Raw genomic sequence first — 22081 nt, forward strand, 5'->3', positions numbered from 1 at the left:
ATTCAAACTTGTGCCAATGCAATAGTTCACTCTGGTTTGGGACAGGTCCAAATTCTCACAGAAGTCTGACAGGAGATAATCAGTTTGGGCAGGGATGTGTTCAGGGCAAAGACTGAATGTCCTTGAAGCCCTCAGCTGCATGGTCACTCTGGCCCTGGAATGGGGGTGAAGGGAGGAATGGGATGCCAGAGGGGAACTATCTACAGAACCGCTCTGCCAGCCTTCTGCAGGTGGGAGAACAGCTTACCAGGAAATCCATTAGTCAGCATAGTAAAAGCCTGGCCTGGTCTCAGTTTTCAAGACACTGATAAAATTTCTCAGAGGATACTGTACCTTGTCCCTGAAGGCTTGTGTTTTTGGAAAAGACATGTCATGGATGGTTCCATCTGCACTGACCCTGCTTGGGTCTTCTCAGGTGTCTATGTCTGGGTTGTGAGTGTAGGGCAAGAACCAGGCTGGCAGTCAGGAAGCATTTCTAGGTGAGTTTCCTGAGAATAGCCATGACAAGATAACAGAACTCAGGTTTTTTGTTCCATTCATCTTATTAAAGGGACAGAGTTTATAAGTGCTGCTGTCACTTTGTGACTATCCTAGGATGACACTTGACACAGTTTCTGTGTCACTCTGAGATGCTCTCCCATCCTCAGCTCTCCCTGCTTCCATTCTCCTAACATACCACCCCTCCAGCTGACCTTTCTTTCCTCAATCCCATCACCAGAATCACAGAGAACAATATGACTCACTAAAAACAGTGCAACCCTTAAGCTCACTTCCTTTCTTTGTATTTGGAGTGAAATTTGGGGCCCTCCTGGTCCATAAAACTTGGAGCAGTAACTTGCTTCTGGCTGGTCAAACTCAGGGTCAGGTCACAGATCACTCACGTGAGGCCTGGCCTGACCCCAGCTGTGGACAGGGGCTGGAGCTGGCCTGTGTGAAGGCAGAGAACGGTGCCCTCCCCTGTCACTTCAGGGGTGCAGCTATTTTTAGGGCTGAATATTGATCTGATGAGCTGTTTTTGAAAAGCAGTTGACAGTGTTGTAACCATAAGCAACTATTTGGAGAGTTTCTTGGAACTTTAAAAACACCATCTGTTTATTTTATCACAGTGCCTGTTGAACAGGATTCATTTGATAAATATTTGATGGACGCCTGTTGAATTTTTCTATCAACAAGCATTTGATGAACACCCAGCATTATTCGGTTATAGACACTGAGGAAGAATTAAAGAAGAATAACAACAAATCTCTGTCCTTAGTAATCTTACAATCTGGTGGTGATGAAAAGACATATTTGAAGAATAAAATCCCATTGTGAGGCAGTCTGTGACTAAGGGTGTACTATAACATCTGCGTACTTCAGTCCTGCCAGACATGAGGGCTTAGAGAAGCTGGCTGGGTCCTGCCCAAGGTGTCCTTGGATTTTCTGCAACAACCAATTCAGTGGCGTGATTTAGCTTTGTGAATGGAGACAGCCACACCTCTTTCCCTCTAGGCATTAAAATCCAATTCTCCCTGCTCTAATTTGGCTGGAAAATACTTCATAAATTTTGGAGATGGTGTCACACAGGAGGATTACAGAGGACACGTTGATGTCACACTATTCATTTTGGCAGTGAGCATGATGAAGGTAATGGAATTGGAATTGCTGTAATAACTTCTTTCCAAATGAGAAAATTGTTGAAGAAAGGAGCTTGGGTCAAGCAAAGGGAATCCATGGCAGAATCAAGACTAGAAAGGTCCCCACTCTCAGCCCCCTCTGCTACCTCGAAACCAGTCTTTTCTGGAAATCATATCATGATGAGGCATGCAGGCAAGTGATGTCCCTGGGTAGCTCTCTCATCCACCCCAGACTGACAAGGGGTCCAAGTGGCAGTGTGCCTTCTCTTATCATCCTCCATAAGGTCAGCCTGGCATCTTTCAATGGCATCTTCTTTTTCCTTCTTTCTAGTCCTGGATTTCCTCAAAGGAGATAGTCAATAAAGTATCTGTGGTGCTTCTTTGAGTGTGTTTGATTTTTGCAAGATCAATCTGTTCCACTGGCTTGCTAATCTCCCAGGATCTCAGCACATTTTCTTTAGGTATATAGATGAGCCATATCTCCAGCCACACCCCTGGATTCCCTCTCCCTTGCTCATCTTGATGGTGTACAGATGGGGTCCTTGTGAGGTCAGGTCTCTATGACAATCTTTTCCCCCTCTTCTTCTACACCTTGTCCCTCCTGCCCTACTTCTACAGGAGAGAAATGGAGAACTTAGAGGTCATACTGCCCACAAACCCCCAGCTGTCTTTCCTCTCTTTGGGGACGCTGGTCCCCTGAGAGTGCCCACGTGTGCAAAGGTGTCTGTGGTCATTGGAACCTGCTTTGTGTCCCATTGCCTCCTGTCCATCAACTCTATGGATGGCACGTGTCCCTCTGGTTTGTGAGTCTAACTCCACACCTAGCCAGCACAGGTATACAGCTAATCCTCAATAACCACGTGATCAATTGGTTAATAAGTATGCTAATATTCAGCGATTCCTCAGCAGAATGTCCCTTGCCTAATTTCACTGGCTCAAGAAAGTGGCATCCAAATGTTCTTTCCTAACTCTTCCTTTGTCCGCTACCTCCTTCTGAGTTCATAAGGAATTCAAGCCTGATCCACCTTGCAGAGCAAATCTCTACTAAAGGGAGAATTTCCTTTGAGGTCAGTAATTTCAACGTCCTTTCAGAATAAGCCCCTGAGATCCTTTGTGATTTCAATTTTTTCCCCTTTGGACTTGTTCATTGTCACGACTGGGAATCTTATTCTTTCGTGTCTTTCCAGGGTGGGTATTTTTCAGGTAAATTGGTTGTGTGTGTGAGGGGTATGAGATGTTTGAGGGAAGAGAGCATGACAGCTCTTTGTCACCTTCTTGATTTTCAGATGTCTTTGATTTCTCATCTGAGAGACTTTAAGTCTTTTCTCCAAATGTCATGAGCCTGTTCCAAGTTCCAGACTTGTTCACTGGCTGTAGGCAAAGAGCCGAGGACTGAGAGTGGCTGCAGACAGCAGGCCCAGGCGGCGCAGGACCAAACATGTCTCGGGCGTGGGGAGCGACGGCTCCCACAGCCCGCAGCCCGCGGTGCCCGCCACACAACCCCGGCCTCCCCAGGCGTCTTGATTTCCCTGAAGACAATGCCTCTACTGCCCGCCCTTTGATTCTCTGACTCATCAGGAATGTGCGGCTCGATGAACACTCACCCAGTGATTATAGGATTAACTGCAACCTGCAGCAAAGGTAAGTCTCTAAACAAAGGTTTTGCTTTGTTTCTTGGAAGGGAAAATAAAATAGAAAATAAACAAACGAGGATATTATCCATTAATGGGCACTTTGGGCTTCAGACTCCAGCAGTTCCATCATTAGCAAGGATTTCCTCATGCAAGGAAGTGATTAAGTCCAGGCTGAGGTAGCCACATCCCCCGCTTCCCTTTCCAGGCCCAACCTTTGGTGGCAGTTGCCATGGCAATGAGATTGTTGTAAGAGAGTAGGAGAATGATCATGCCTCTGCTTGGGAGATGCTTTTGAAAATGCACATTCCTCTCTCTTCTCTCTGCTAGAAGGAAAGCAGGAATGGGGGAAAGAGATGTGATAATGGGTTCTTTGAGCATCCACAATGTGCCAGGCATAGGACTAAGTGCTTGAAATATTGCTCATTAAATATGATGTGTAGGTATAATTTTTGTTGTGAACTATAACACACTTAAATAAGAGTGCACAAAAAGAAATGTCTAGCCCCATGATTTGTCACAAAGCAAACACCCATATAAATCAAGAATTAGACATTGCAGGAATCCCAGAAGATGCCCTTGTGATTCCTTTCAATCGTTACTTCCTGCCTCCCTTCCAAAGGAAAAAAAACAACATAACTCTCCTGACTTTTATGGAAATCACTTGCTTACTTTTCTTGATAGTTTTACCACCTAAACATGAATTCCTAAACACTAGGGTATAGTTTTATCCTTTTAAAAATAACTTTATATGGATGGAATCATACGGTAAATGCTCTTTTTGCATCTGGCTTCTTTGGCTCAGTATTAGGTTCCTAGCCTTTATTCATGCTATTATGTATGGCTATAGTTTATGTTGATTTCTTTAGGGTACTTTATTCAATCTATTTATCCATTCTATTTTTAATGGACTTAGGAGTGGTTTCCAGTTAGGGGCTCTTGTAAGTAACCATGAATACTCTTGCACACATCTTTTGGTGCCCGTGTATGCACATTTCTGTGGGTAGGTCCCTAGGAGTGGAATCCCTAGATCACTAGGTATATGTGAGTTCAGCTTTTATAGATAATGCTAATGTTCCTTAGTAGCTGTGCTCCCACCAGCAGTGGATGAGTTTCTGTTTCTCTGCATCCTCATCAATTCTTAGTTTTATCAGTCTTTTTACTTTTAGTCATTCTGGTAGGTGTTTAATGGTATCTCAATGAGTATTTGTCATTTAAATATTCTCTTTCTTTTATGATGCTCTTGGGTTGTCTTTTTCTTACTAATTGTAGCTGTTTATTACATAATCTGGATATAAACAGTTGGTGAATTTCCTATTCTGCCAATATTGTCTCCCACTCTGTGGCCCATCTTTTGGTGAATAGAAGTTATTGATTTTTAAAATGTAGTCTAATTTATCAATGTTTTCCCTTGTAATTAGTGCTCTTTGTGTCCTGCTTAAGAAATCTTGCCCTAGCCCAAGATCATAATGATATTCTCCTATATTGTCTTCTACAAGATTTACTGTTTCATTTTTCACATTTAGATCTAACTCAATCAAAAATTGATTTTATACAAAATCAATTAAAAAAATTGATTTTAATGATGGTTTGGGGAAGGAGGCAAATTTCTTTTTTTTTGTTGAATAGCAATGTCCAAAATGTTCCAGTTTTATTGAAAAGACCATACTTTGCCCCATTGTTCTGCAGTGTTATCTTTATCATAAATCAGCGGTCCATCTATGGGCTTTCTCTTCTCTTTCATTGGTGTATTTATCCATTCTCGCTTCAATTACACAATCTTAATTACTGTAGTTTTATAATTATCCTTAATATCCAGAAGAGCAAGTTCTCCTACTTTGTCCTTCTTCTTCATGAGTATCTTGACTGTGTTCAGTCCTTTGCATTTCCATAAAAATTTTAGAATTGGCTTGTCAACTTCCACTAAAAGGAAAAAAAACTGTTGGTATTTTTCTTTTTTGTAAGGATTGTATTGAATCTATTGATCAATCTGGGGTAAATTGACACCTTTACAATCTTAATTCTAATTCCCATCATGATTTCTTCTTTGAATTTTCAAAATTAGGAGATTTTCTCTTTATCTCTCTGTCATTTTTCTGAGAGAAATATTTTGTGTTATTTCAATCTTTTGAAATTTATCAAGACCTGCTTTATGAGCCAACATATGGTCAGTTTCTGTAGCTTTTCCTGGTGTGCTTGAAAAAAATAATCTGCAGTTGTCAAGTGCATGTCTTATTAGGTCAAGTTTATTAATTGATTTCTTCAAGTCTATATTACTACTGTTTTTTGTCTGCTTGCTATATCATTTACTGTGAGACTATGTTTAAAAGTATCCCACTAGAAGAGTGGATTTGTTTTTTCTCCTTATATTTCTGTCCATTTTGCTTTGTGTACTACAAGGCTGTTATTAGTTATACATACAAAATTAGAATTACTACATTTTCCTGTTGAATTCAACTGTATTAGAATGAAATGTGCCTCTCTTGATCTCTAATAGTGTTTTTTGCCTTAAATTCTACTTTATGCAATGTATTGATATAGCTCTTCTAGCTTTATTTTGCTTATTATTTGCCTTGTATTCCTTTTCTATTCTTTTGCTTTTAGCCTTTCTGTATTGTTATATCTCAGATGTATGTTTCTTATAAACAACATATATCGTCTTTATTTTTCAATCCTAATCATTCTTTTTTTAATTGGAGTACATTTACATTTGGTGATATATTTGGGTTTAAATCTACCATCTTACTAAGCATTTTCTCTTACTTCCATCTGTTCTACATTGCTTTTACTTTCCTTAATTTTCCTTCTTTTGTATTGATGAATTTTTATTATTTCATTTTCCTATTTATTAACTTGGAAGTTACACTTTTTGCTTTGACTAATTCTTTTAGAAATTAACTTCATTGGTCCTTCTCCCAAAGCTTATATCATGGTTCTTATAGATTTGATTCTCTCATATTTATTTTTTAATTGTTCTTCATTCTTTCCTTGATCTCCAACTTTCCATCTGAAATCATATTCCTTTTGTCTAAAGAATACTTTAGGGTATGTCTTTCAGTTGTAGGTCTGATGATGTTAATTTTCTTGGTTTTTGTTTGTATAAAAAATTATTTTTTACCTCCATTCCTGATAGACATTTTGTTTGGACAAAGAATTTTAGATTGACAGGTATTTTCTTTCAGCCTATTAAAGATGTCATTGTCTTCTGACTTTCATTATTTTTGTTGAGAAGAGAAGAGAACTATTAGATTTACTGTTGTTCTTTTGAGGGTAATCTGTCTCTATTTCTCTGGTTGTCTTCCACTGAGTTTGAAAAATTCTCAGCCATTAGCTCTTCAAATACTGCTTTTGCTGTCTTCCCCCTTTACTTTCCTTCTGACACTCTAACTAAAAGTATATTAGATCTTCTCTCAGTAACTCTGTCTCTTACTATCTCTTGTGTATTTCTATCTTTTTCTATTTTCTATTTTCATGCTTAATCCATAAAAGATAAGTCTTCTGATCTGTCTTCCAGCTCACAAATTTTCTCTTCAATTGGTTTTTATCAACTGTTCAAGTCATTTGTTGAGTTATTAATTTTCTTTTCAGTTGGGTTTTATCAGCTATTAAAGTCATTTCAATTCTTGCATTTTTTTATTTTAGAATTTCTATTTGTCTCTTCTATGTAGTTTCCAGTTCTGTCTAAATCCTCAATCATTTCTTTTACTTCCTTGGAAAAAATTGAAATGTGTTATATATCTTCGTCTTGTGGGGGTATATCTTCACCCTGCTCCACCATGCTTTGTCCATTGATGCCCTACCTGATGGCTTATAACAATTAACTTTCATATTCTTTGTCTTCCAGAAGTGTTTGGCCAGTGGGAAGCTCCAGTAGAAGATCAGAGGAAGAGAAGAGAGTTAGATTGGATATTGATTTTCCCAGCTCTCTCCTTGTTTGGCATCACTGTGGGTTGGTCACATTCCCCGACTTTAGACTTTCTGTCTTCAGCTTCTGTTAGTTCTTCCATCTCCATACCCCTTCAGGCATAGAGGTGGTAAAGGCTCCTCTCTCTTTATAGCCCCAGGTTACAGGGCCATCACTTCCCCATCCCTTCCCAAACCCTGGTAAATTTTTCCTTTATTAAAATTTCCCCTAATTATCATAATTTTATTATTCCATCTGTTTCTTTTCGGAAGCTTGCCTGGTACAACATAACTACATTAGAGAACATTTTTGATTATTCAGATATTTAGATTCCCATGTGGACCTGTTCTTTGTGTCTGCTGTTTTATTATTCATATTTTCTTATTTCATGTGCCTGTTTTCTTATGTGCCAATAATTATATGTGAAAAATTATAGAAATGCATTCTTCCTTTGAGCAGATTTACATATGCTTCTTCTAGGAGCTGAGATGATTCTAAGCTGAAGTGACTGGGAGGACTTACCTACTTTTGGTTCATCCTTACATCTTCAGCATCTTGAAGCAAATTCCCCTTCACATTAGTTTGCCATAGAACATTCCCTTAGTTCAGCCTCTTTCTAACACCTCAGGAATTGACAAATACTCCCCGGGTTTCAACCGAATTTACTTCCTTAGACCTTTAAAATGGCCTGGTAATTCTTCACTCTACTGTTAGCTCTCAATTATTATTATTATTATTTATTTTTTTGGTTATTTTCAATAGAAAAATTGGTCTGAATTACCTCACTTGGCTATTTTCAAACTTGGTTAGGCTAACTAACTCATCCAGGATCATACATCTAGAATAGCTGAGCAAGGCTGATTACAAACTCCATTTTCTTTCAAAATCATCTTTTGCTCTTACTCAATACACAGATCATTTCAAATTGAACCAGAGTTTTACACTGAGCTACAGTGTAAAAATACAGAGGTTAAAATAATTTCTCAATACTCAACTAGGATTTCCTTAAGGATGTTCTCCATGTCTTATTCATCTTTTTCCCTCAAAACCTAGCACAGTTGATAAATATTTGTTGAAAAAAAGAAAGAATAAGTAAAGGTATGAAATATTGAAAATGCTCATGTAGACAGTTTCTACATGCACCACTAGATTTTTCAACCTAAAATGTCCCCATCCAGTATATCATAGAGTATCTTCCCTGTCCAATTTTCCTTTCCAAATTAAAGTTTTTAAATGGCATCAATAGAACAGATCTGTAAATCCAGGGCCTCCACTCTCAGCCCAAGTTCAAGAGCTTGCAAGAGATCCCCAAGTTCAAGACTGGTCTAGTTTCTTTCCAGGGATCTCTAGGGCTTAGAAGACTAGCAGTGGATAGTCCTGTCCAAGCTACCAGAGGGGTCTGCTCCTTGACAATCCGGCTTTAGTATGTCCTGAACTGAGCACAGCATTTCCTCTTCCCTAACTAATTGATTCTCCTTCTCTATCTTTCCTGCCTCAGTTGGTGCTGCTCCTTCCTCTCAGGTGCTTATAGCAGAATCCTGTGTCACCTCCTACTCCATCCTACCCTAAATCACCAAGATTAATGAGTTCGTGTCCTAAATATTTCTCAGATTTGTGTCTTCCCTGGACATTTCTACTCTTAACTGTTGTAATGTGGGCTGTCATCAGAGCTCACCTGGAGTTCAGCATTGGCTTCCTAACTGGTCTCCTTACCTCCCTTCTTTCTGGACCCTGCTCAATAAAGTGGTTCAACATTGACACTGCATTGTTTAAAGCTTTTCCATAGTTTCCTATCATCCACAGATGATTTGAGCTCCTTTACATGGTGTGCAAAAGTCTCCATAACCTGGTTCCTGATCACCTCCCAAGACTCATTTCATACTCTTCCTCTTTTTAAGATTTTTGGCCTAAATTTATCAACTATATTATACTTCCAAACATTCCTGCTGTTCTTTCTGCATGAATTTCTCTTCCCTCAATCAAAATACATAAGCCATCTTTTTTGAAATGATGGGGTTTTTTTGTCTGTTATCTTTACTTATCTTTAAGAATCTTGAAGGCACTCCAGCTTAAGAGTGGTATGTAGGCAGCCTGCCCAGGAATGGCACCACACACACGGAAAGCTGACACAGCAAGATGATGCAACAAAAAGAAACAGGTTCCTGGTGCCGCTGACAACAACAGAAGCAGACAAAAAACACACAGCAAAATGGATACAGAGAACAGACAACTGGGGTGGGGGGGAAAGGGAAGAGAAATAAATTTTTAAAAAATCTTTTAAAAAAAAAGAGTAGTATGTAGGTTCTTCAATAACTTAGAAAAACTGAATTGAATAATATTCTTTAATTTTAATCGAAACGAAATGGTCTTGGTCTCTTGGTCATTTCAATAGGTAAATTCTTTGTTATTTTGTTCCTTTAGCTCTCTTTTTGCTGCTTAATTTTTCATACTATCAATAAGCATGAGTATTATATTTTAAAGGTCAATTATATATTCTGCCTTAATAATACCTATTTTTTATATCATTTGAAAAGTTGATTTTTTATACAGTTAGATGAGCATATTGAGAGTGAGATCTCATTTTCACATGTTTGGACCATTTTTACATCATCCAGTTCCATCAAGAGACTCCGATTTCTTTACCATGCCCCATAGTCATGGAGCTCCATTTATTAATGTTACCATCCATACTGGTAGGATTGGAACCTACATCATTTCATGACTTTATTCATTCTACATGCTAACCAATTCATTGCATTTTTGTTCTGGGTCCTTGGGATAAAATTCTTCCTTCAGCAGAAATTACAATTTCCCTTGTTGGCTATTCCACTTGCCAGAGCAATATACAATCTTGTGCAATGCTGAGGATCCTTGTCAACATTCTTTCCTTTGATCTAAAAATCCCAGCTTCCCTTGACTTTCTGGATGACAGTAATAGTGGTACCTGCTTCAATGCCTATCAGCAGTGTTTTGAATTGGCAACATGGGAAGAAGGGAATGGGTGATTTTTACTTCTGACTTGGCTTTCATTTGATTCTCTTACAACGTACAACCCTCTAAAAGCAATAGAAAATTTCCTCAGTCCAGTGTCTGATTGTATTCAGAAACTAGTAACTCAACAGATTGCTCTCCCCTCAATTGGTTTGCTCCTTTGCGACGGTTTGCTTGGTTGGTAGAGGTGGGGTCTGGCTGCGGACGAGGGGTCGGTCCAGCTTGGGACGAGGGGTCAGTCCCACTTGGGACGAGGGGCCGGTCCGGCAGCAGACGAGGGGTCGGTCTCACAGGGGTTGCGCGGTTTGGCTGACAGGGCCGCCCAGCGAAGCCGGCGACGAGGGGGTCGCCCGGAGAAGCAGGCGACGAACTGGGGACAAGGGAGGCCAGGCCCTTGTCGGGGGCTCTCAGGACTGGAGGGCGCACGGCAGAAGAACTACCACGGAGACGAGGTAAACACGCAAGTCCAACTTTATTGAGGGAGAGGCAACAGTTTTATAGGGGCTGGGGAAGGCTGATTGGTCGAAGCCACGCCCTGTTCTGATTGGTTGCTGGAGAAAGGTCAGTGGGAGGTACTGGATGGGGGAGGGGTGGTGATTAGGGATTGGCTGTTGCTGTTGCTGGGGGAAGTGGCAGGGTTTAGGGATTGGTGGCTGCTGTTGCTGGGGTGGAGGGCAGACTTGAGTTTCTCGCCTTGTGCCTGGCTGTTGCTGCGGGGGGGGAGGGGCAGGGGAGGCAGACTGGAATTTTCCGCCCTGCGCCTGCGCAGGGAGAAAGAAGAAGAAGGGTGTTGCCTCATAAGGCATCGTGTGGCGCTATCCGGGAGGAGGGGCCGCCGCGGAAGCATGGCTGCCGAGAAGGGGAGACCCGAGGGCACTCTGCGCCCATGCTGAGCTCCCTTCAGGGGTGGCGGTGAGTCTGACCAGCCACCCTATTATGGGGGAATTAGGCCTACCATGGCTGCTCCCCTGCCAGGCCAGCAAACCACACTTCAGCCCGAGGGGTGACCGCACTCCTTATAGCAGATTACATTTTACCAAAATGGCCTCAGCTATATTGTAGTTCCACATGCTATTCCAGGACCTTGTCCCTCCCCCATCAAAAAGTAAAGTCTCTGTCAAACCTGAGCAGGCCTTTGTGATTCCCTTGATATATAAAGTGGTGGAAGCGACACGGAGTAACTGAGATTAGGTCATAAAATGTGACCCTACCTTGGGAACTCTGAGCTGATATGTTAGAAGTCTAAGAAGTCCAGGTACCTTAAAGCTGCTTACTGAAAAGCCCTGTTGAGATATCACCTGGAGACAGAGATGTCCAACCAACCCCAGCTGTTTCAGGGCTCAGTTTTGCATCTCCGCCCCCTTCTTCCACCAGGTGATAGACCTGTGAGCGGACAAGTCTTTAGAGGAGTCCAGGTTCAAACCTTTGTGCTTCCCCAGCTTATATCAATTGGTGCAAAGATGAGCTGGTCCCTCAAAGCCCTGTCCAAATTGCAGATTTATGAGCAAAATAAATGCTTTTATTTTAAGGCATTAGGTTTTAGAAGGGTTTCTTATGCATAAATGTATATTAATAGATGGAGCATTCTTTATCACTAGGATTCAGACATAGGTCTCTGATTTGATGCCTTTTCTGTAAAAAGATGGAAATTTAAGATTCTAGATGTGTTCTTGGGTGGCAGAATGGAATGGTGAGTCAGTGGATTTTAAATTCTTTGTGTTGAGGCTACTGTGAAAACAATACGGGAGATATTTTTCAAGACCCTTAGGAGACTGGAGAAAGAGTCAGGAATTAAAGTAGACTACAAGGAAGAGAAGCATTTGACAGGCTATGTCTGGGCTCTCAGTACCAGAAGACAAGAAACTGCCATTCCTTTCCTGTGTTTTCTGTATCATAGTCTTGAGACCCCAACAAGCATTCATTACCCTGCAGAAGAACTCAGAGCCTTACTTTTCCTAGAGTTCAATTCTCCCCACCAAGAAAGAGGACCCTTCTCTCCTTTTCTCTGCTATCTCCTACATTTCTAGAGCATCCCAGAGATCCGGAGAAAGGTGGGCGACTGTCCATGGTGCTGGCCTAGTATTATTGTGTGTTTTAAATACCTTCTCCTACTAACCGTGTTCCTTCACAGAAACTTACCTCTACAGCCTTCGTGATTTACAATGACAAAGGCATCCTAGATCCTTAGACAACTTAGGGTTTGTCATCAGACTTCATCTATTTGTTATAGGATGTTCCATAAGGAACTTTACTTGAGTACTATAGAGATGCTTGTGTGTGTGTTTATCCATTTCAACAGAGCAAAGACTAAGCAAGCCTTCTCACAGAGTTCTGAGATATTTTACTCATTGACAATGTAACAGAGTCCTTCCTCAACCTCAATAATGCTAACAGAAGTTTCTTCTGCATGCTCATTCTTACTAGATACGGGCACAAACATTCCATGTGCCACCATCCTGGAAAGGGGAGGCTGGGAACCCTTGGATAAGGGAGCAGGAGCAGGATCTTGGACATGTAGTTGGAGGGTAGTTGGACCACCTTCCATTTTCCTCTCCCCACCTCTTCTTTTTTCCCATGTCTTCTCTCTTCAGGCTTCATTTATTGCAGCCAAAGATCATGTCCTGGGATGGAAGTGGAAATGGAGAAAGAAGAGCAATGACAGGGTCTTGGGGGAATGGGAAGATAGGATTCTACCTTCCTTCTGCCTCACAGACTCCTAGGTGGTGACCGTGATGAGATGGGAGTGGGAGCACTAAACCTGGAGCCAACACCTCTGACGTTTCATTACTATGTAACCTCAACCCAGCCATGGGTTAAATTTAGAAATATAACTAAATGTAGCAATATAACTAAACCCAGGAGAGGCTCACCTAGAGGTGTGTGTGCCCAAACTGCCAGGAGGCAGAGCTGAGTGAGAAGAGGTGGAAAGGGGAGGAACAGGTGTAATAATGGCCACCATTTGCTGAGCATGGACTTAATTAGGCACTGTGCTAAAGCCTGACATGCTCATTTAATTCTCCCAACTCTGTGAGGCAGGAGTTACCTTCATTTTACAGAGCAGAGAATGAGGCTCTGATAGGTACGGGAAATTTCTTAAAATCTCACAGCCAGAAAACGACAGAATCTGGTCTCAAATCTAGGTTTTTCAGATTCCAAGGGCTCAGTGAGCAAGGCAGGGATAAGGGTTTGTAATGGCTTTTCAAAACAAGGAGGGTCCGAGGACCATATTGTAAGCCAGCTCCTGAAGCCAAGGAATCAAAGAACCAGGGCAAGGAAAACAAAGTGGTTGGGGAACAAGTAAGAAGGTGGTCTGGGTGAGCACTGGAGAAAGAGGTGCTCACTCTTCTTCCCTGTGGAAGCACCCATGGATTGGCGAGATGCTTTTAAGGGGCTGAGGGCAAAGCAAACTCCTGAAGCCTATTCTTGTGTGAGGACCAGAAAGTCTTGACCTTGGGTCTACCCGTGCTTGTGTTCTTCCATTTCCATAGTTGTAAATAGAATTAGTAAATGGCATAGACCAGCATTTACAAAATGTGTTCCATGGAGCATTACTTCTGCGGGATTTTAATAAGTGTGATTTGAGAAAAGGTCTCATTAAATTCACTTGGATTTAATTTAACACATTTGTTGAAGGCCTACAACAAGGCTGTGAGTTATAATTTGATCATGAACAATGTTGACAAAGCCCTGTCCTCATGGCGCTTACAGAGTATTAATTAAATTTGAGAAATATTACACTAAAGTGATATGTTTATCAGAAACATTTCAAGGTTTTATTATGCTAACATGCATTGTGCTTTTCTAAGAGGAGGTAGAGTGTGCAGTATTCCCGCCAAATATCTGGCCATAGAATTCTATTTTACTTGTTAGGGCGTCCGTCTACCACATGGGAGGTCCGCGGTTCAAGCCCCGGGCCTCCTTGACCCGTGTGGAGCTGGCCCAAGCGCAGTGCTGATGCGCGCAAGGAGTGCCCTGCTACACAGGGGTGTCCCCCGCGTAGGGAAGCCCCACGCGCAAGGAGTGCACCCATAAGGAGAGCTGCCCAGTGCGAAGGAGGGAGCAGCCTGCCGAGGAATGGCACCTCCCACACTTCCCGTGCCGCTGACGACAACAGAAGCGGACAAAGAAACAAGACGCAGCAAAAAGACACAGAAAAACAGACAACCGGGGTAGGGGAGGGGAATTAAAAAATATATATTTTCTGGTATTCTGCAGACATGCTTGGGGGAAAAGACCTGGGCAGACTGAGAAAGAATGATGAGCATCATTTCCACCTTCCTCCGGTTTACCACAAGAATGATAATGTGACACTATGAGATGATGGATAACTCTTAGCTCAGAACCTAGCATCCAGGTGATGCAGGTGTGGGAGATAATGGCCCCATTCATGGATGCTAAGTGGTGGCCTCCTTTCAACATTGAATGCAAAAGAAAACTCAAAGCAATCTGGAAATTGCCATAGATAAACCCAGGAAAGGTGTGAGATTTTCTAAGTGGGATTGAGAGACTCACTGGACCAATGATGTAGCAGGAGAGAGGAGTAGAAAGTGGAGACTGAGGAGCAGGGAGTACCTTCCTCCTGGGCCATCAGAGAGAGGAAGGCAGGATTTCTTGACAGAGTCTTGTGGGAGGACCTTGGTGGCAGCTGTACCGGTAGGAGGTACAGCATGTCTTGTCTTATGGCTATAAACAGAAGTGCATACTTGAGCCAACCTTGGGTCTCTGTGTGCCAACAATCAGAGTTTATCACTCAGGCAAGCAAGCCAGAGGAAAAGAGCTGACAAATGGCTAGCAGTTGTTGTTTAATTCACCCCCTCCTCCAGGAAGACATTTTGATCTTGCTTATTCTCTGGGTTTTTCCTCTCTCTCTGTCTCTCTGATCTTTCTCACTCTCACACTGTGCTCCCTGTGTAGGCATTACATAACAGCCCGTACTTCAGGGAACACCTATACAAGAGGGCATGACAGTGAGACAATGGGCAGGCAGAGGCTGCCCTGAGAAAATGGAGTCATTCATGAGCCTTGTGAGAGGCAGCTCTGTTCCAAACTTGGCTCCCTGGTAAATGAAGTGCGCGGTAGACAAAGAAGGAAACTTTACGCTTTAGCAATTTTCCCACAGTGGCAGCCTCACAGAAAAACAAGGCACTTCTTGGCTTAGAGGAGAAAAGGCAGCCATATCCATAGACGTTGCTTTCTCTCCCAGATCACGGCCATGTGCCAAAACCGCAGAATAGTCTCCCAGGGAGCGACGGTCTGAAGTGGCAGAAGCCAGAGGATGTGTATGGCTCTGCCTTCTGTTTCTGCCTGTCTTCATCACTGCGCAAAGTATTTTTGCTTCTGAATCAGCTCATATTTTACCTTTGTGCTAGCACACGACTTTGAGGGGAGAGAATGTGGTCAGTCGAGAGGATTATTCTGAGAGAGAAATAACGACGTCCTCTCTAAGCAGAATTGGGAAGCATCTTCCTCAAAAAAACTGGCCAGTTCACCTGTTTTGAGGAGCTCTTCTGACCAACAGGCATTGCTCGAGGGTGGAGCATGTCCAAAGAATACTTAGTTTCTGGGCCCAGTGGCTCTTTGCATGGGAATCTTGTACCCCAGCTGCAGGTATGCTTCTGCCTTGTCTTATAAACCACAGAATTCTAAAAATTTAACCAAATGTCCTATAGTGGGTGTTTTATATATGACTAAATATTTCATGACAAGAACAGAACAAAATTATAAAAAATAGTCCTATTAAAAAAAAATCTTAAACCACAGCAATAACCTACGTATCTTGATAGAACACCCTTGTCCAACTTAGCTATTTAAATAGCTTTTAGAGCCCATTATAGAAGTATTTGACCAGTGACACTGTTCCTACCACTAGGAATTCTACCTTAACCTTCAGGTACAAGGTGGATCTAGCTAAGGGGTAAGTTACAATAGTACAAGGTATAAAGATCCTCCTTTATCTGCCCTGGAATTTGCTTTCCAATCTAGTGCCTGAGGGATTTGCAGAATAAAGAGGAGAGAGTCAGGCAGTATGAAATACTTTCTGAATAATAAAAAGCAACAGGTGAGATATAGTCTGGGAGTATGTGTACATAGAAAACAGACCTGGCCTTAAACCATAATGTAAACCAAAATGGAACCATGTTTGATAGTTATATTTCAATATCCGTACATCAACTGCAGCAAATATAACATGAACATGTAAAAAAATCATTGCTGGGGAATTACTGTAATCTAAAACTTTTTTGAAGACAAAATTAAAAATTAGAAAAAAAAGAAAGGATGTAGACACTGAGGAAGAAATCAAACAAATACCTTGCTACTGTACATACAGGGCAATACCTATGAGAGTGATGAAAGCCTATATGTCAAAAACAAAGTTTTATAATATTTTCATTTTTTAATACCACAATTTATTTTTACTTTTAGTTTTTCTTAATTAGTATATATTCTATTTCTAATATTTAAACCTATCACTATATTTCATTTTTCTATTAATTGAATTTGGCAATATATTAGGCTTCATTTTTGAAGAAGTTTTGGACCACAGAGAGGTTCAACTATGGCAGGGGAGGAACACTGGTGTGGGGTGTTATTGATGAGGGACACATGGTTGGGAGGGAGCTCTCCAGGGCATGTATATAGGGTACATAAAAATGTTTGGATATATGTTGGGTATTTTCATAATAGTTACAGTTACAAATGACAACTGAGGGAGTGCTGAGTTCCTACCCAGGGGAGCTCTGTCACATTCCCCAAGGGAACAGCAACAATCCCCCAAGTGCGATGGCAAAGACCAATGAATAAAGATGGTCCTTGATACTGATGACAGTGCTTATGAGCCTGTGTGCCTGAAATATGAACCAGGTCTGGAGCTGTAGGTGCCTAAGAGTTACCTCCTGAGAGCCTCCATGTTGCTCAAATGTGGCCACTCTCTAAGCCAAACTCAGCATGTAAATGCATTACCTTCCTCTAGGGTGGGACATGACTCCTGGGGATGAGCCTCCCTGGCGCCGAGGGATTACTACCAATCACTAACTGGTGATGCAACTAAAAGGAGATCTTGAATAAAAGGGTCAACTCAGACCAGCAGAATATCTCAGCCAACATGTAGGATCATGTGTTAAAAACTGCTTTTTGACCTTGAATAAAAATAGGAAATGGCAAAGACAAATGAATTTATATGGATAAGAGTCTTCAAAAAAGAATTGGGAGGTCATTAGAGAGGTTGCACTTAGGACACACACCTCAGCAGGACCCCAGAGACAGCCAAAGTAGATACAAACTCAGGTACTGATTCTCTTGAGGGCTACAGAGACCCACAGGTTCTGTGGTCATGGCAGATGGCACTGGAGTTCAGTGCCATGTCAGTGGCCCTGAGTGTGTTCCTGAGTGTGATGGAGTTGGACTCAGATGTGGCTTTTCTACACATGCCTCTTCTGCCACTTTTACTGAACCTGTGGTTGGTGATAGGATTGGTGTGTACTCAAGAGACTTGAATCTCTGGACTGACCATGTGCCAGCTGGGCCCTGAGCCTCAGCAGAGTTGCAACTCCACTCTTTGGTTCGTTGGACTTACCCACGTCAGCTAACAGGGGGTGAAGATTGTCAACCACCACACCAGGAAACTGAGAGTGCCTAAAACTGCAAGTAGGATTGCATCCATCATCCATGTGGAATCTAAGCCTCCTCTAGAAATAGAAGTGTAGTAGACATCACCATTCCAGGGTCCACAGGATAGAGGAATAAAATATGAATTAGAGTGGACTCACTGATATTCTACGATAGAACTATTGTGACTAGTCATGGAAGAAATTATAGCATTGTGTGGAGAAAGTGGCCATGGTTGTTGCTGAGGGAAGAAGAGATGTGATGGGGGGCATTTTCTGAACTTGGAATTGTCCAAAATGATATTGCAGGCACAGATGCTGGATGTTAAATATCCTGCCATAACCCACCGAATGTACAGGGGGAGAGTGTCAACTACAATGTAAACTATTATCCATGTGGTACAGCAGTGCTCCAAAATGTGTTCACCAAATGCAATGAATGTGCCACAATGATGAAAGAGGTGGTTGATGTGAGATGAGTGGGGTGGGGGGTCTGTGGTGTATATGGGAATCTCATATTTTTTAATGTAACATTTTTTGTGATCTATGTATCTTCCAAAAAATACAACAAAAAATGATGGGGTAGGGGGTGGGGAGTAGGGTATATGGGGGAACCTCTTATGTTTTTTAATGTAACAGTTTGTGTAGTCTATTAACTTTAAAAAAAGATAATTTTAAAAAATGCATAGGAAAAAAAAAAAAAGAAAGAAAACAGACCTGGCCATGCCAGCTCAGCCTAATCCTGGGTGATTTCATCCAGTTGGATACCAAGCAGGCAATGTGAGCAGGTGCCAGCAGATGGAGAATGCCGGACAGTGGTTAAACCCTCTGGAATCAGATAGATGGGCCTGGATCCTAATGTCACAATTTAGTAGCTGTGTGACTCTGAGCAAGTTACTTTACCTCACTGGGTTTTGTTTCCTCTTTTGTAACATAATCATATTGGCCACTATTTATAGGAAGGTGGGTAAGAGCAGACCAGGTGTCTCTCCTGGGAGAGTTGCTGGAAGCTGGCTGTAGGGCACCACCCCCTTCCCCAGACCCTGTTTACAGCACTGAGCACCCTCATGGGACAGACAGCAATTTTTTGAATCCTCATTGGCCTGGGAAAACTACACAAGAGACAAACATTGTTTCATGCATGGGGATCCTTTGCCTGGGAACCATTGTACAAACTATCTATTACTGTTCAATCCTACAGTGGCCTTAAAAATTCTTTAAAGAGAAAACTTTAAAATGTTCACATTTATGCTTCAGGTGTGCAAATGCAACTTCCACCAAATCTATGCGCCTTCCCTAACTGCCTCCATTCACACGTTTCAAAAAAGAAATCAAAGATCTTAAACTACGGCTTCCAGACAATCAGAGAGTAGGCACTAGCAACCTTTCTGAGCATGAACCAGCTGCCTTGCTGGACCTGAGGTGCCCCGTGATACTCACAGGAGAGTGAAAGAGAGGTGGCGAGGTGGGTTCCGTGCTAGGAGAAGGAAGCTGGGAGCCTTTGGAGCATGCACTAACTGAAATGATGGGGGCAGGGAAGCTTTCCAGGGGAGGCCAGGCCTTAGCTGAATCTTGAAGAATATGTTAGCCAAGAGAAGGGAGGGGGTGCACCCAGACAGAGGGAGTAAAACAATGTAAGGTCATGGTGAGTGCCTGCATGTTTGCTGAGTTGCAGTAGGTCCACATGGTGGGAGTATCAGAAGAATGTGGTAAAGGAGGCTGGGAGGTGGTGAATGGGAGATAGAGGCAGGGGCTGGAGCTCCATGATATTCCTCATTAGTTCAAAATATTATTTCTCCCTAAATAATGCTTTCAGTATAGATCATTGCTCCTCTAATCATTTACTGATTAAAAAAAAAAATCTTCCTAGAAGAATGGTAAAGCAGAGAAAGCTCATGGATAATTCCACACAGTTTTCACATCAGTAGTCCCTATAATTGCTTTTTCTTCCTAATTTGGAGAGAATTCTTCAGGCAATTAAGTTTGTGCTCTCTAACTATTTGTCTTCTCCCTACTGAAACTGATTTTTTTTGAAAAGGCTATTTTCATCAAATTGATCTAGATTACGGACCAGCCTGTTGCCCACAGTTGCTTCTCTAGAGGTTCTCACCTTTCAAAAGTAATGATAGCTACTAGTATCTACTATAATTATATGCCTGGGACTATGCTAAGTGCTTCTGAAATATTTCACTCAGTTCTCACAGTAAATCAGTGGGGAAGGTATTATTATTATTTCCATTTTACAGAAGAGAAAAATGAGGCTTGATAAATGGCAGAGCTGGAATTCCATTGGTTTGATTCCAAAATCCCTACTCCTAACCAGTTATCTCCCCTGCTATTTTTAAATGCATTTGAGTGGAAAACTTAAAACATGTATGGAAGTTGATTCATAGTGGAGAGCCAATTTCTTAGACCAGAAAACATTTTTCCGCTTGCAGAAAGAACCCAGCAAAGCAGCAAACAGCCAGTGAGTGTTCAATGGGGAGACTCCAAGTCAGCAAAAGCTTTTTCTCTGCCATGGGAAAGCCTGAGTTAAAATACTTCTGAGGAATTTTAATGCCAATTTTCTGCAAAATCCCATTCTCTAAGCATGGGCTTTTGTTGATAATAATGTCTCAGCGATCACTCATTAATTTTAACAAATGTACCATACTCATGTAAGATGTTAAGATAAGGGTGTATGGAAACTCTGTTCTATCTTCAAAAGTTTTCGATAAATCTAAAACTATTCTAAGAATAAGGTTTGTTTAAAAGAACATTTTCCAAATGCACACTTGTGAAATATACATTCTAGGAGACTTTTACTCTTAGAAATTTCTGGAAACAGCTGATTTTCCATACATAGATTATGACTCAGATTAGACTGAGGAGTAATTATTAATGATTGAGGTTTAGTGCAGAAGTTCCAACATGGTACATTGGTGTTTGTGTATCTCTAAATCTTAAATGTGTAAGTCAGTGATTCCTTAATATTGGTGCTTATTTTTATGTTATAGACAAAGCATGATTGACAAATATTATGTATCACAGACAACTTAACTCTGTTATCCATATCTCTGGAAATTGTAGTCATTTGAATTACATGTCCCCGACTCAGGTTTTTAAGTTGTTAGAATTGCAGCGAGAATGCCTAGAGTTGAAGAAAAGGCATCCAAAGGGCTCCTCTCTTGAATTCAGACTGGCAACGTGGCCAGCCTGTTTAGTCTTAGTTCTCAGGCACATGAAGAGTGCCGCCTGGTGCTAAATACCCCATTCTAGTTGTGCTCCATTTGAGGGACGTGGCTGAAGCAATCACGATGCTTTGCCTGGGCTGCTTTTTATCCCCATCATCTACCTTACCCTGTTCCCCCACCACCATTCAGATGAAGGGGAGAAAACAAATCTCTAAGTCAGGATTACAGAACTTCATTTCTCTCTTTTCCCTCTCCTGGGTGGAGATCTTAAGGGTCCAAGGAGAGAGGCTTCTAGTGGGCAGGTCGGAGGCCAGCAGCTGAGAAAAAGGTGCTCAAAAAGCTTTGCTTCCTGGATCCATCTCAACCATGCCAGCATTCTCTTTTTTAAATAGCAGTGAAGAAAAGCTGGTCAGCAGGGACTAGACTCACTCACAAAGGCCACTGGATTCCAAGAGCAGAAATTTCTATCCCTCTATATGGGGAAAAGTTGGACAGTGTGAAAGAACCTAAGCTTTGTGAATTCAGACCCACATTTCATTTCCTTGCCAAAGAGCATTTTGAGGCAGGGTGGAAATCAAAGCTGACCTGAAGAAGGGCTTAGGATCTGGGAGTTCTTCTATTGAGATTCCTATAGCAGGAGGCTCTCATGCCTTCTGGTTGTTACTTACATGTTGCCGTTATGGTGCAAATTGGTAAAAGCAATCCTGGATCTTCAGAGTTTATTCCCTTTCCCTTTCATAGTGCTTGTGGGATCCCCTGTTAACCTTTCTCTTATCAGGATCCAGGGCCCTATTGGCCAACTCCTGGATTAGATTTAGACAAGGCATCCCTTCTTTAGTTTGAGCTGCTTCAAAGTACCTGAGTGAAGAATATGAATTTACTAGCCAAATCCCCAAGAGGAGGTATCTGTGTCATCTTTAAGATCTGGCATCTAGGTCATCAAGAATGAGGAAGAGGTGAACAACCACTCAGGCCTCCAGCCTGGTAAGGGACTCCCTCATGTGTCAATGGGAAAAGAGGGAAAGGGTGGGAGAGGGGTCTGAACTCCAAGATTCCAGTGTAAGTCTTCACTCCCAGGGCAATCCCACCAACCAGCGTGGTTTCATGCACTGGAGGTGCTCATCCTTTCCTTGATGGACCAAGGGGTAAGGATGGTCAGCCA

The 22081-nt window shown here is 41.8% G+C and overlaps 1 long non-coding RNA gene across 1 annotated transcript; it reads left to right on the plus strand.

Annotated features, from left to right (window-relative positions):
* Positions 1-3022: 3022 nt before the first annotated feature.
* Positions 3023-8911, plus strand: LOC131273056 (uncharacterized). Its single transcript, XR_009180171.2, has 2 exons — positions 3023-3257; positions 7092-8911. It is a non-coding gene; the product is annotated as an uncharacterized lncRNA (long non-coding RNA).
* The last annotated feature ends 13170 nt before the right edge of the window (positions 8912-22081 follow it).

This window comes from Dasypus novemcinctus, chromosome 13 (assembly GCF_030445035.2).
Source record: "Dasypus novemcinctus isolate mDasNov1 chromosome 13, mDasNov1.1.hap2, whole genome shotgun sequence".
Lineage (NCBI taxonomy): Eukaryota > Metazoa > Chordata > Mammalia > Cingulata > Dasypodidae > Dasypus > Dasypus novemcinctus.